Source organism: Pecten maximus, chromosome 6 (genome assembly GCF_902652985.1).
Source record: "Pecten maximus chromosome 6, xPecMax1.1, whole genome shotgun sequence".
Lineage (NCBI taxonomy): Eukaryota > Metazoa > Mollusca > Bivalvia > Pectinida > Pectinidae > Pecten > Pecten maximus.
Genome location: NC_047020.1, coordinates 43284094 through 43298036, shown reverse-complemented (window position 1 = coordinate 43298036; position 13943 = coordinate 43284094). Strand labels below are relative to the sequence as shown.

Here is a 13943-nt window from a genome sequence, read left to right as displayed (position 1 = left end):
AGATCGGGACTCTGTATAGATAGAAATCATTTGAAGACATAATTGTCTGTTTTATGGAGCGTACATTTATACAGAGGTCGTATGAGGGCATTAATGTACTTAAAAGTTCACATGTTTTTTTCAAATATAATGGTGCATTTTTTGTCCATGCTTTATTTTGTCATCAAAGTCTTCTTTGGGGAGGTTACTCTACCTAAATAGCAGACAAGTCTCCAGGGTGATTTAATTACCCGCCCCTGCTTTGAAGGTACAACTAGATTTGGAATGGGGGAGGAGATGTTCTAAGGCACTAATGGTAAGGACCCTAATCTCTATCTCCCATTTCCTGTCAAGATTGAGAGATTCAGATAAACCTTTGATAAAACTGGGAGATTAAATCCTTAATTGGGCTCTAATTTGCTTCTCATGCACAGTCTACTCCACCATTTCTCATTCTGATCTGTGGAATGGGATTTAAGGCTCTGGTTGAAATAATTTGGGTTAAATGTGAATTTTCTGATTTTTTTTTTTTTTTTTTTCTTAAATTTTTAACACAGTAGCACTCTCTGCCTTGGAGAGACCAGATTCAATCTCGGGGTTTTGGTCTAATTTGTAAAGACAGGATTCAATACCTGCATTTTGTCTCAGTTCCCAAGACGTTTTCAATGTTTGTATGATTTGAAAGTTTTGAGGTATTTTTAGTAACGTTAATTGGTTCCTTGTGTATATCTGGTTTACAGGTTTGTACCAGCGGTTGCTAGGCAATGTGGGAATGTCTTTGTTTAAAATAAAGGTAACATTTATATATCACCTTGGTTACCTTGCATTACCTGCAAACACTTAGAAAAGTTGATTTCAGCAAATGGAATCCAAATTTATTCTTAAATATTTTCCAAATTTCAGGAAGAGGTGATGAGTGGTTTCAATCAACAAAATTAGATTACAAGGCAGTTAATGAAGTAAAATGGCAGTGGTGTAACGGTTGCCACTTGGAAGGTGTTCATGATATTTAATGTATAAACACTATAGTCGTATGTGCTTTACGGACTTTTCATCAACGGTCTATTACTAAATAATAAAGTAGCGAACACATGGTGGTTTTTATGATCTGCCTCGTGTAGATGATCTGTAAATAACATTATAGGGATACTAGACACTGAAATATCCACTAGTCGAACTTCTTGTCCCAGGAACTTATAATAACGCAACTCCTCGTCTCCCTGGAGACTCTACCTATAGCTATGTGTTAAATTCACCCAAAGGATGAGATTGATTAAGTCTATTTCTGTCAAAGTGAAATGCTCGTCAGCTGTTTTCAGAGCTGCCTTCATCTGAGAGGTAGACATGTTAGCTGAGAGTTGCTCAATGTAGCTTGGCTAACAATATTAGCTTGATTTGCCTTTCCAATCTTCACCTCTTTATTCCCTCAGAACAGCATTCATTTGTTTTGTAACCTCAATCATATACTTAGGTCTGGAACATAGACATTTAGTGGGGAAATACAACATATTTGAATATCATCATTGTCTTTTTCTGATTCGACCCTTGAACTTTTCGTGAGAATATCATCAAGGAGTTGTCTATATGAAAAAAGCTTTAAATAGCATTTTCTGTTCAGAATTCTTGGAGAGACAAAGAAAACATTCATTTAAACTTGGAAGAAATTGGAGCTTTTCTCTTTTTCTTCCATACAAAACTCTTCTGTTTCACATGATTGACTAGCAATGGGCCCACCACATGTTAGAGTAGTCACATATATGTCAGAAAAGTCAGGGGGGATTACCATTGCAGGGGGAACTGAAGGTAGAGGGAGGGTCGGGGAGGTAGGTTTTACATAGCAGGGGAGCTGAAGGTCGAGGGAGGGTCGGGGAGGTAGGATTTACATGGCAGGGGAACTGTAGGTAGAGGGAGGGTTGGGGAGGTAGGATTTACATGGCAGGGGAGCTGAAGGTAGAGGGAGGGTCGGGGAGGTAGGATTTACATGACAGGGGAGCTGAAGGTAGAGGGAGGGTTGGGGAGGTAGGATTTACATGACAGGGGAGCTGAAGGTAGAGGGAGGGTCGGGGAGGTAGGTTTTACATGACAGGGGAGCTGAGGGTCGAGGGAGGGTCGGGGAGGTAGGTTTTACATGGCAGGGGAGCTGAGGTAGAGGGAGGGTCGGGGAGGTAGGATTTATATGGCAGGGGAGGTGAAGGTAGAGGGAGGGTTGGGAGGTAGGTTTTATATGGCAGGGGAGCTGAAGGTAGAGGGAGGGTCAGGGAGGTAGGTTTTACATGGCAGGGGGGCTGAAGGTCGAGGGAGGGTCGGGGAGGTAGGTTTTATATGGCAGGGGAGCTGAAGGTAGAGGGAGGGTCGGGGAGGTAGGATTTACATGACAGGGGAGCTGAAGGTAGAGGGAGGGTCAGGGAGGTAGGATTTACATGGCAGGGGAGCTGAAGGTAGAGTGAGGGTCGGGGAGGTAGGTTTTACATGGCAGGGGAGCTGAAGGTAGAGGGAGGGTCGGGGAGGTAGGTTTTACATGGCAGGGGAGCTGAAGGTAGAGGGAGGGTTGGGGAGGTAGGATTTACATGACAGGGGAGCTGAAGGTAGAGTGAGGGTCGGGGAGGTAGGTTTTACATGGCAGGGGAGCTGAAGGTAGAGGGAGGGTCGGGGAGGTAGGATTTACATGACAGGGGAGCTGAAGGTAGAGTGAGGGTCGGGGAGGTAGGATTTACATGACAGGGGAGCTGAAGGTAGAGGGAGGGTCAGGGAGGTAGGATTTACATGGCAGGGGAGCTGAAGGTCGAGGGAGGGTCAGGGAGGTAGGATTTACATGGCAGGGGAGCTGAAGGTAGAGGGAGGGTTGGGGAGGTAGGTTTTATATGGCAGGGGAGCTGAAGGTCAAGGGAGGGTTGGGGAGGTAGGATTTACATGGCAGGGGAGCTGAAGGTAGAGTGAGGGTCGGGGAGGTGGGTTTTACATGGCAGGGGAGCTGAAGGTAGAGGGAGGGTCGGGGAGGTAGGTTTTACATGGCAGGGGAGCTGAAGGTCGAGGGAGGGTTGGGGAGGTAGGATTTACATGGCAGGGGAGCTGAAGGTAGAGGGAGGGTCGGGGAGGTAGGTTTTACATGGCAGGGGAGCTGAAGGTCAAGGGAGGGTTGGGGAGGTAGGATTTACATGGCAGGGGAGCTGAAGGTAGAGGGAGGGTCGGGGAGGTAGGTTTTACATGGCAGGGGAGCTGAAGGTCAAGGGAGGGTTGGGGAGGTAGGATTTACATGGCAGGGGAGCTGAAGGTAGAGGGAGGGTCGGGGAGGTAGGTTTTACATGGCAGGGGAGCTGAAGGTAGAGGGAGGGTTGGGGAGGTAGGTTTTATATGGCAGGGGAGCTGAAGGTCAAGGGAGGGTTGGGGAGGTAGGATTTACATGGCAGGGGAGCTGAAGGTAGAGTGAGGGTCGGGGAGGTGGGTTTTACATGGCAGGGGAGCTGAAGGTAGAGGGAGGGTCGGGGAGGTAGGTTTTACATGGCAGGGGAGCTGAAGGTTGAGGGAGGGTTGGGGAGGTAGGATTTACATGGCAGGGGAGCTGAAGGTAGAGGGAGGGTCGGGGAGGTAGGTTTACATGGCAGGGGAGCTGAAGGTCAAGGGAGGGTTGGGGAGGTAGGATTTACATGGCAGGGGAGCTGAAGGTAGAGGGAGGGTTGGGGAGGTAGGTTTTACATGGCAGGGGAGCTGAAGGTCAAGGGAGGGTTGGGGAGGTAGGATTTACATGGCAGGGGAGCTGAAGGTAGAGGGAGGGTCGGGGAGGTAGGTTTTACATGGCAGGGGAGCTGAAGGTGGAGGGAGGGTCGGGGAGGTAGGATTTACATGGCAGGGGAGCTGAAGGTAGAGGGAGGGTTGGGGAGGTAGGTTTTATATGGCAGGGGAGCTGAAGGTAGAGGGAGGGTCGGGGAGGTAGGATTTACATGGCAGGGGAGCTGAAGGTAGAGGGAGGGTTGGGGAGGTAGGATTTACATGGCAGGGGAGCTGAAGGTAGAGGGAGGGTCGGGGAGGTAGGTTTTACATGGCAGGGGAGCTGAAGGTCAAGGGAGGGTTGGGGAGGTAGGATTTACATGGCAGGGGAGCTGAAGGTAGAGGGAGGGTCGGGGAGGTAGGTTTTACATGGCAGGGGAGCTGAAGGTCAAGGGAGGGTTGGGGAGGTAGGATTTACATGGCAGGGGAGCTGAAGGTAGAGGGAGGGTCGGGGAGGTAGGTTTTACATGGCAGGGGAGCTGAAGGTAGAGGGAGGGTTGGGGAGGTAGGTTTTATATGGCAGGGGAGCTGAAGGTCAAGGGAGGGTTGGGGAGGTAGGATTTACATGGCAGGGGAGCTGAAGGTAGAGTGAGGGTCGGGGAGGTGGGTTTTACATGGCAGGGGAGCTGAAGGTAGAGGGAGGGTCGGGGAGGTAGGTTTTACATGGCAGGGGAGCTGAAGGTCGAGGGAGGGTTGGGGAGGTAGGATTTACATGGCAGGGGAGCTGAAGGTAGAGGGAGGGTCGGGGAGGTAGGTTTTACATGGCAGGGGAGCTGAAGGTCGAGGGAGGGTTGGGGAGGTAGGATTTACATGGCAGGGGAGCTGAAGGTAGAGGGAGGGTCGGGGAGGTAGGTTTTACATGGCAGGGGAGCTGAAGGTCAAGGGAGGGTTGGGGAGGTAGGATTTACATGGCAGGGGAGCTGAAGGTAGAGGGAGGGTCGGGGAGGTAGGTTTTACATGGCAGGGGAGCTGAAGGTGGAGGGAGGGTCGGGGAGGTAGGATTTACATGGCAGGGGAGCTGAAGGTAGAGGGAGGGTTGGGGAGGTAGGTTTTATATGGCAGGGGAGCTGAAGGTAGAGGGAGGGTCGGGGAGGTAGGATTTACATGGCAGGGGAGCTGAAGGTAGAGGGAGGGTTGGGGAGGTAGGATTTACATGGCAGGGGAGCTGAAGGTAGAGGGAGGGTCGGGGAGGTAGGATTTACATGGCAGGGGAGCTGAAGGTAGAGGGAGGGTCAGGGAGGTAGGTTTTATATGACAGGGGAGCTGAAGGTACAGGGAGGGTTGGGGAGGTAGGATTTACATGGCAGGGGAGCTGTAGGTAGAGGGAGGGTCGGGGAGGTAGGATTTATATGACAGGGGAGCTGAGGGTAGAGGGAGGGTCGGGGAGGTAGGTTTTATATGACAGGGGAGCTGAAGGTACAGGGAGGGTTGGGTAGGTAGGATTTATGTGGCCTGGGGAGTGTCATTCAAGGGTCAGAGGAAGAATTAACATTGGGTAGGGGGAAGGGGGATTAAAATGGTGCAGGAGCTGTTGGTCCAGAAGCAGTATTAATACACCATTACCTCCACCCCACACAAGCCTGAGGTAAGGGAGGGGGATTTAGGTGGGAACTGAATCCAAAGGAAACCTAGGGGATGCTGTAGGGTATGTTTTAGTGTTGTTAAATGTTTGAGGAATATTTTCAGTCCTGCTGAGGAAAGGGGTGAGATAATTCCACACACTCACTACACCATAGAGTGGTAAGTGTTTATCAAGCAATGAGGGGTCTAATTGAAAGAAAGATAATCAGATAGGGTTTGTGGAATGGCTTTTAATTCTGGTGTTTATTGAATAAACCTGATAACTAGAAAAGAACCAGGGAAAACAGCAAATACAACCTGAGCAGGGACATGGGCCTAACTGCAACTACAAAAATTGAAATGGCCTTACATCATTTGAATAAAAAACATTGTAAAAAACATCCCATTAAAATAGTTGAAAATCAAGAATTGGTCCAGCGGTCTCTGTACTGGCAGAGATTCGCTAGCTCAGCACTCTGTGGAGACAGACACAGAAATCCCTATCTGGGGTCAGTAGGGATCAGACCCACTTCCTGTGGGATCTGAGGGTGCCACTAAAGTCCCCATAGTAACAATCTCTCCCTAATTTGTCCTGCCTTCCTCCAGAACCGGTATTTTGAGGGGACTGAAGTTTGGAACTGCTTCTGTTTAATGTTCCTGAAGGACACAAGCCTCTCTCTATTTACCCTATCTGACAGAATTTATCGGGATTTCGGTGATAAGTGCCGTATATCTGTCTGTTCTTCCCCTGACAAGACTGCAAGTCAATACGCACAGTATGCATGTTGCATCGGTCTGTTATAACATCGTTCTGTTATAACAGGGCGTCACTGCAGTTTTACACAAAAGAGCAGGGCTATTGAACCGGGTGGTGTTTATAAAGGGAAGTGACATATGGCCCCACTGCCTGTACTGTATACAATTAGAGGCTGATATCACACCGTGGTAATTGAAGTCTGCAGTGTTCCTCCTCTGGGGAGAAAAAACAGCACACACCACCAACCGATGTCCCAGTGTTGGTGTGGTAGTGATACTGGAAACACCTCTCTCTCTCTCTCCATCTGTCACTGGACATCTTCCACCGGTCATCTCTCTGGACAGCTCCCACAGGTCATCTCAGACTGGCCATCTCCCTTGGGTCATTTCGGTCCAGTGTCCAGCTGGTCAGTTAGAGTTAGAACAGTGCTTTATATTTCGATGCTAAGATTTATTGTGACTGTTCAGGATATCTGCACTAGGTGACTTTATGATTTGGCAGGATTTTCGGAAAAAACGTTACCCAGACACTATCCAGACATTTATGGAAGTTGTTTAAATAGACGGGTTATTTCAGCTGTTTGTTGTGTCAAAGACAATTTCTATGGTAGCTTTGGAGACCAGGCTGGATTTCTTTGTGTGGAGCAGGCTGTGTTGAAATTAATTTGACATTTTCTGGAGAATACATTTTTTTTTCGAGAGGTGTGGACGGGTAAAGATGACGGAACCACGCACATCCCGAAAACTGTCACGTCCCCGTTCCTGGCTGGTGGGATTTGATAAACTCTTCTCCAGGGGTAGGTGTCAGTTTTAAAATAGCGAAAATGATATTGTTTTTGTTGATAAAAACCTGATAATGTGTTGTAATGGTTTATCTGAATTAGATTATAAGTGTTTATATGTTTAGTGTTAAAGGGAAGTGCAAAGAGGAGAAAGACTTCAGAGATTTAATTCATCGAGGGTGAATAATGTAAATATGGACATTAACACTTACATGTGATTATATATAGTGTTCTTGTAGATATAAATCTGTGACATGTGCTGTAATGGTTTATCTTAATCAGTTAACAAGCATTGATGGAAATATTACATAATACAGATCTTAACACGATCACACTATTACTGAGAACAAAGGGTTGATTCACACTTGATTTCTTGGTTCCCATTTGCTTTGTATGATATTTTTTTTGCATTATCTTAAAGCTATCTAGGGAAACATATTGACATATGTCTACAGTGATGTTTTTGTAATGTTCTACAGCCAAAAACAGACTGTTTTCCCCAGCTTAAAAGTGTGTTATTATCCCAAAATCAAAAAAAAAAGAAATCAAAAAAAATCATGAATATCTTTCTAATGTTGGCGAAAAGATTACTTTATTTTCCCAATAAAGTTAGGTAGAGGCTGTTGTAAACTCCATGTAGAAGGAATTAGTGGTCTGATGTTGTCAGTATTTGTTTTATCTAATAGTTTAGCCAGTTTGGGTCGGTATGATCTGTAGCCATGCAGTAAAACTGTATATAAGTTTGGCTACAGTGTTTGTTATTGACTGATGTGGTACGGGAGATACTGTCCATGTTTGTTATTGACTGATGTGGTAGGGAGATACTGTCCAGCTGGTGTAGGCTACATCCTATATATTGATCAATCATCACTCATTTGTAGGTGTAGGTAAAATAACAGGGTATGTACTATATATAAACCTATCTATAAGGCCCACTTGTCTATAAGGACCACCTGTCTATAAGGGCCACCTTTCTGTTGGGACCATCTGTCTATAAGGAGTTATTTAGGACCACCTGTCTATAAGGAGTCATTTAGGACCATCTGTCTATAAGGAGTTATTTAGGACCACCTGTCTATAAGGAGTTATTTAGGACCACCTGTCTATAAGGAGTCATTTAGGACCACCTGTCTATAAGGAGTTATTTAGGACCACCTGTCTATAAGGAGTTATTTAGGACCATCTGTCTATAAGGAGTTATTTAGGATTTAGGATTTAAAATTGCAAAATATCCGAGTCCGAGTTGTATATCCTGCAACAATACACGAGTCAAAGTTGATTATTTCTATTCTACCATGTACTGTTTAGTTCTGAGATCGACCTCTTTCTAATAGAAAAAAAGCAAAGAAACCCCGAGAAAACCTTGTAATTTATTTCTGGAGTATTGCATTATTTGTTGATGAAATATACAGTACTACGATCAAGAGCATCTATCATATGGCATTGATTTTGAAAAAAAAAGGATAAAAAAAAATAAAAAAAATAAAAGGGGGAGCCTCTGTAGGATTCGAACTCGCATCGTGATAAAAATTTACTGAAAGACTAACCCATTAGCCCACTCAGCTATAGTAACCTTTTATAAAGTGTGTGAATATTAGATATATAAAGTTGTAACAGCCGTGACTCACTACCGTGTATTATTGGCACGAGCGTGGGTTATTGGAAAATAATACATGGTTTTAAACCAATCAAAACTGGCGTTACATAGCAAACATGGTAGAATTGTCTGTAAAGACCATATTTCTATGATGACAGCCTGTCTACATAGAACACTGAATGTATGTAACCAGTCCATAACAATACTCAAAAACCTGTCTATGATGACCACCTGCCTATAAAGAACACTTGTTTGTAGCTACTTTACATGTTCTCTCAAAACCTGTTTATGATGACCACCTGTCTATAAAGAACTCAACTAAAAAGAATTATGTAGCTACAATATCAATGCTTAAAAACCTTTGATGGCTGTCTGATCATAAGAATTTGTCTGTAATAGAATAATTAAATTGTGTGGCTAATTTGTGTTTCTAATACATTAACGAAGATTGCTTTCAAGTTAAGATTTATTGTATAAAAATATATAATTGAAGTAGTATCATATCAGTTGGGAATTTTAAATATTGCGTGTAAAATGAAGTGCATGCAGGGAATATAGAGGATAATAAAATGTATGATCAATTTCAATTTTTGTAAAATAAAGTTCATGCAGGGAATATAGAGGATAATAAAATGTATGATAAGTTTCCACGAGTCTGGGGGAGAGGAGGGAGAAGTGAAAGTCTGATTTGATAGAAAACACAAGTGGTGATGTTTGGGCTGGAGAAAGGTAAAAAATCCATAAAACACAATGTGTACAGGAAGTTGGGGATGCTGATTCACAGGGTGAAGTGCATGGCCTTCAGGATCACCAACAGACAGACCCCTAAATCTAGTTATAGACCTGTACACAAGAGGAGGGGGCATATAAACATGTGGTTAGTGTATAAATTCAATTCACCTCAGAATATTAACCGGAAACTATAGCCCATTCCCTACGAATACATGATACAATCTTCTAGCTACATCTTATCATTTTTGCTATTTTCACTGCCGTTTTCATTTTTCAGAAAGTTTGCATGGGTAATGTTTACTGCAGGTAGAGTGTTTTGCCATTTTCACAACATACAGAGACGAAGAAAAACAGCTGGAACTGTTTAACTGGTAGATAGTGATGTTTCTGTAAGGTGTCGGGTTCATTATTTGAGGGTATACATGGAGTGTCCATTTTTTTCACAATTTCGGTTTAGACTTTCTGTTTTGTTTCTGAACTTGCCAATTTTCTCAGCAGTAACAGTACACAACATGGATGCAGCGTATCTGATAACATAGCTAAATTTACCCCAAGATAGCGAGCAACGATTGTGTCATTTCTTTAGTCTCCTGTCACTAGATTAGAATTGTGTGATTGAGATTTATCGACAGACTCCATGGCAGGTACTGGGTTTTTACCTCCTCTAGGAATTATTTTCATCCCTTTCTCTCTCTCCTCCGTCTTTTTTGTTTCAACAAATTCTGTTAAGAACTGAAATGTCTGGTCATGATGTTTGGCACTCAATCTTCCCGAGGTTGAGTCTTATAAAGCTTCTTCAAAACAATAACAATGACCTTGACTTTCAAGGTCACAGGTCCAACATGTAAAAAAGTGTAAAAACAAAGGCATTCAGAATTTCTGAGGTCCAAAAAACCACACTACTTTAAAATGTGATAAAAATGAACTATGTGCCCTTTTATATACATGTTTATGATTTTGTGGTAAAATGCTTTCTTTTAGAACTTTCCTCATTGGCAAAGTAATACCTCATAATCATAACAGCCCAGGAAAAATCTGCAGGACATATGGGCCTCTTGTCTTGGTTCCACTGCACATTTTACCATTTTCACATTAGAATTGGAGGAAAAGTGTTCCTGCAACATTTAAATAAGGTGTAAAATTTCAAAGTTTAGATGTTTCTGGTGCCATTCTGCCAGGTATTAGTAATCTAGGGTTCAGCACCTAAGGAGATAGGCCAGAGGCGTGCAAGGGAAGGCCAGGCAAGGTTATCAAGGATTCCATTGGCCCGATTACATGGTAACCAGATACCATTGACAAGGAGAAAACAACCAGAATGGGACCTTTTTATGATCCCGACTGTGTAGTGGAATCTCTTGTGCCGCAGTTGTAACATACAGACATGATTTGTTTCCTTTTCACTTGATAGAGAAAAGTTTTGGTGATATTTCCTAGTTCCTATAAGAATGTAGTTCAATCTGCATCAGTTTGCAGTATTTTAGATTTTAATGTTAATCTGAGCCAATTAAGTATAATTCATACCCTAATTATTGAATTGAAATATAATTTGAAAATTAATTTCTGGTTTCTGATTATCAGTAAAAGTCTGTTATATCTTTTGTATGCTAACAAATCTGTTCAATGTTTGTAATGTCTTGTTTATTCTCTGATATTATTTATTATGCTACAATCTAAATCTTTGTGTCTTTACACATAATGGTTGCAATGTGAAGCATTGAGTCTTGGATATTTCTGGACAGTAATTTAAGATGGAAAACAATTTTGGTGAAATCCGTAGCCTGAGAATTTTAAAACAAGATTTATTTGGTGCCTGCTAGTCTGGCTCTGCTGAAGCTTAGTGGTCCATCAACTAAAGGGTTCCAGGTTTCCAGACGGCCAGTTTAAATAGAAGTGTATTGAGCTAGTGCATGATTACCCCCCTCCGGCTGACAGTGGTGGCCAACGCCCATTATTTCAGCATGTGTGGGTGGTTCCCCCATTAACAGGAACCTACTAGTCATTAGATAGATATATTATAGCCATACCCTGTTACCTGGCTTGACCGAGGCCATCAGAGGGTCGGAGGGAGAGTTTAGGGTCAGTTGATAGGAAATTAATGGTCATTGTCAATGCAGGCATGTTGATGGCTCAGGTTTAATTAGGCACGTCCTGGTGTGAAGTAAGTTCAGTGAGTAATGTACAGCGTGGTATCATGCCATCTTCTTGACAATCTAGAACAGACCACACAGTGCATATCTCTCAATTACCAAAACTTTTAAAAGTTAAAGTTTAGATTGGGTTAAATGTCGGAAATGGGTCGGAAATAGACCAGAAATGAGTTGTTAAAGGATGTTTATTCTGCATTGTAATTGTCCAAATGTTGTCTCATCATCGTAAATGCGTAACAGGATCTCTGTTTCAGGTCTTTGAGTCACACTAAATAATCATCATTTAAAATCAGTAGATGATAGTTATAGTAGATTCCATTTATGTAAAGTTGTTTAATATCACATTTCTGTTAATAGCTGATTCCTGTTAATATCACATTCATGTTTAAATCACATTTATGTTAAAATCACATTCATGTTATATCACATGTTATTTCACATTCCTGTTAATATCACACATTGATTTCACATTCTTGTTAACATCACATTCCAGTTAATATCATAGTTTTGTTAATATCACATTCCTGTTAATATCACATGTTATTTCACATTCCTGTTAATATCACACATTTATTTCACATTCCTGTTAATATCACATTCTTGTTAACATCACATTCCAGTTAATATCATAGTTTTGTTAATATCACATTCCTGTTAATATCACATGTTGATTTCACATTCCCTTAAATATCACACTGGCATAAAGTTTCTGTAAATCAATTGTGTATTGTCACTATAGAATGATCCATTTTGTACACAATATTTTTGGTATTGATCAATCAGACATCTGCTGCATATAGTGCTCTCTATGACCTTGTTTTCCATGTCACATAAGGATAATTCAATTACATACATATACATAACTGGTACACATTTACATTAAATGTGTCATCAAGAAATTACACTTTAATACCCTTGTCTTATAAAAGCATCATATGTCAGATTCATTGCCAATCATCCTTAAAATTCTTCTTCTTTAGATTTATAAGAATATTTAAAGTAATCAGATTTGACATTTGCTGGAATTTTTTGGATACTTATTAGCTTGCAAATGGGTTCATTTTCAAAGGTGAAATTTTAATCCTTGTCTTTGATGGGTATTCAAAAAATATAATTGTGGGTATTCACTGTCTTTGGTGTGTATTCACTGTCTTTTGTGGGTATTCATTGTATTTGGTGTGTATTCACTGTCTTTTGTGGGTATTCACTGTCTTTGGTGTGTATTCACTGTCTTTTGTGGGTATTCACTGTCTTTGGTGGGTATTCATTGTCTTTGGTGTGTATTCACTGTCTTTTGTGGGTATTCACTGACTTTTGTGGGTATTCATTGTCTTTGGTGTGTAAACACTGTCTTTTGTGGGTATTCACTGTCTTTTGTGGGTATTCACTGTCTTTGGTGGGTATTCACTGTCTTTGATAGGTATTCACTGACTTTTGTGGGTATTCACTGACTTTTGTGGGTATTCATTGTCTTTGGTGTGTATTCACTGTCTTTGGTGGGTATTCACTGTCTTTGGTGGGTATTCACTGTCTTTTGTGGGTATTCACTGACTTTTGTGGGTATTCATTGTCTTTGGTGTGTATTCACTGTCTTTTGTGTGTATTCACTGTCTTTGGTGGGTATTCACTTTCTTTGGTGGGTATTCACTGACTTTTGTGGGTATTCATTGTCTTTGGTGTGTATTCACTGTCTTTTGTGTGTATTCACTGTCTTTTGTGGGTATTCACTGTCTTTTGTGTGTATTCACTGTCTTTTGTGTGTATTCACTGTCTTTTGTGGGTATTCACTGTCTTTTGTGGGTATTCACTGTCTTTGGTGTGTATTCACTGTCTTTGGTGTGTATTCACTGTCTTTTGTGTGTATTCACTGTCTTTTGTGGGTATTCACTGTCTTTGGTGTGTATTCACTGTCTTTTGTGTGTATTCATTGTCTTTGGTGTGTATTCACTGTCTTTGGTGGGTATTCACTGTCTTTTGTGGGTATTCACTGTCTTTTGTTGGTATTCACTGTCTTTGGTGGGTATTCACTGTCTTTTGTGGGTATTCACTGACTTTTGTGGGTATTCATTGTCTTTGGTGTGTATTCACTGTCTTTTGTGGGTATTCACTGTCTTTTGTGGGTATTCACTGTCTTTTGTGGGTATTCATTGTCTTTGGTGGGTATTCACTTTCTTTGGTGGGTATTCACTGTCTTTGGTGGGTATTCACTATCTTTGGTGGGTATTCACTATCTTTGATGGGTATTCACTGTCTTTTGTGTGTATTCATTGTCTTTGGTGAATATTTAGTGTCTTTGGTGGGTATTCACTGTCTTTGGTGGGTATTCACTGACTTTTGTGGGTATTCATTGTCTTTTGTGTGTATTCACTGTCTTTTGTGGGTATTCACTGTCTTTTGTGTGTATTCACTGTCTTTTGTGGGTATTCACTGTCTTTTGTGGGTATTCACTGTCTTTTGTGTGTATTCACTGTCTTTTGTGGGTATTCACTGTCTTTTGTGGGTATTCACTGTCTTTGGTGTGTATTCACTGTCTTTTGTGTGTATTCACTGTCTTTTGTGGGTATTCACTGTCTTTGGTGTGTATTCACTGTCTTTTGTGTGTATTCATTGTCTTTGGTGTGTATT

General features: G+C 42.1%; 1 protein-coding gene across 1 annotated transcript in view; it reads left to right on the top strand.

Annotated features, from left to right (window-relative positions):
• LOC117330198 overlaps positions 1–13943 on the top strand; it is a 111808-nt gene that overhangs the window by 65420 nt on the left and 32445 nt on the right. The gene's annotated exons all lie outside the window — the stretch shown is intronic.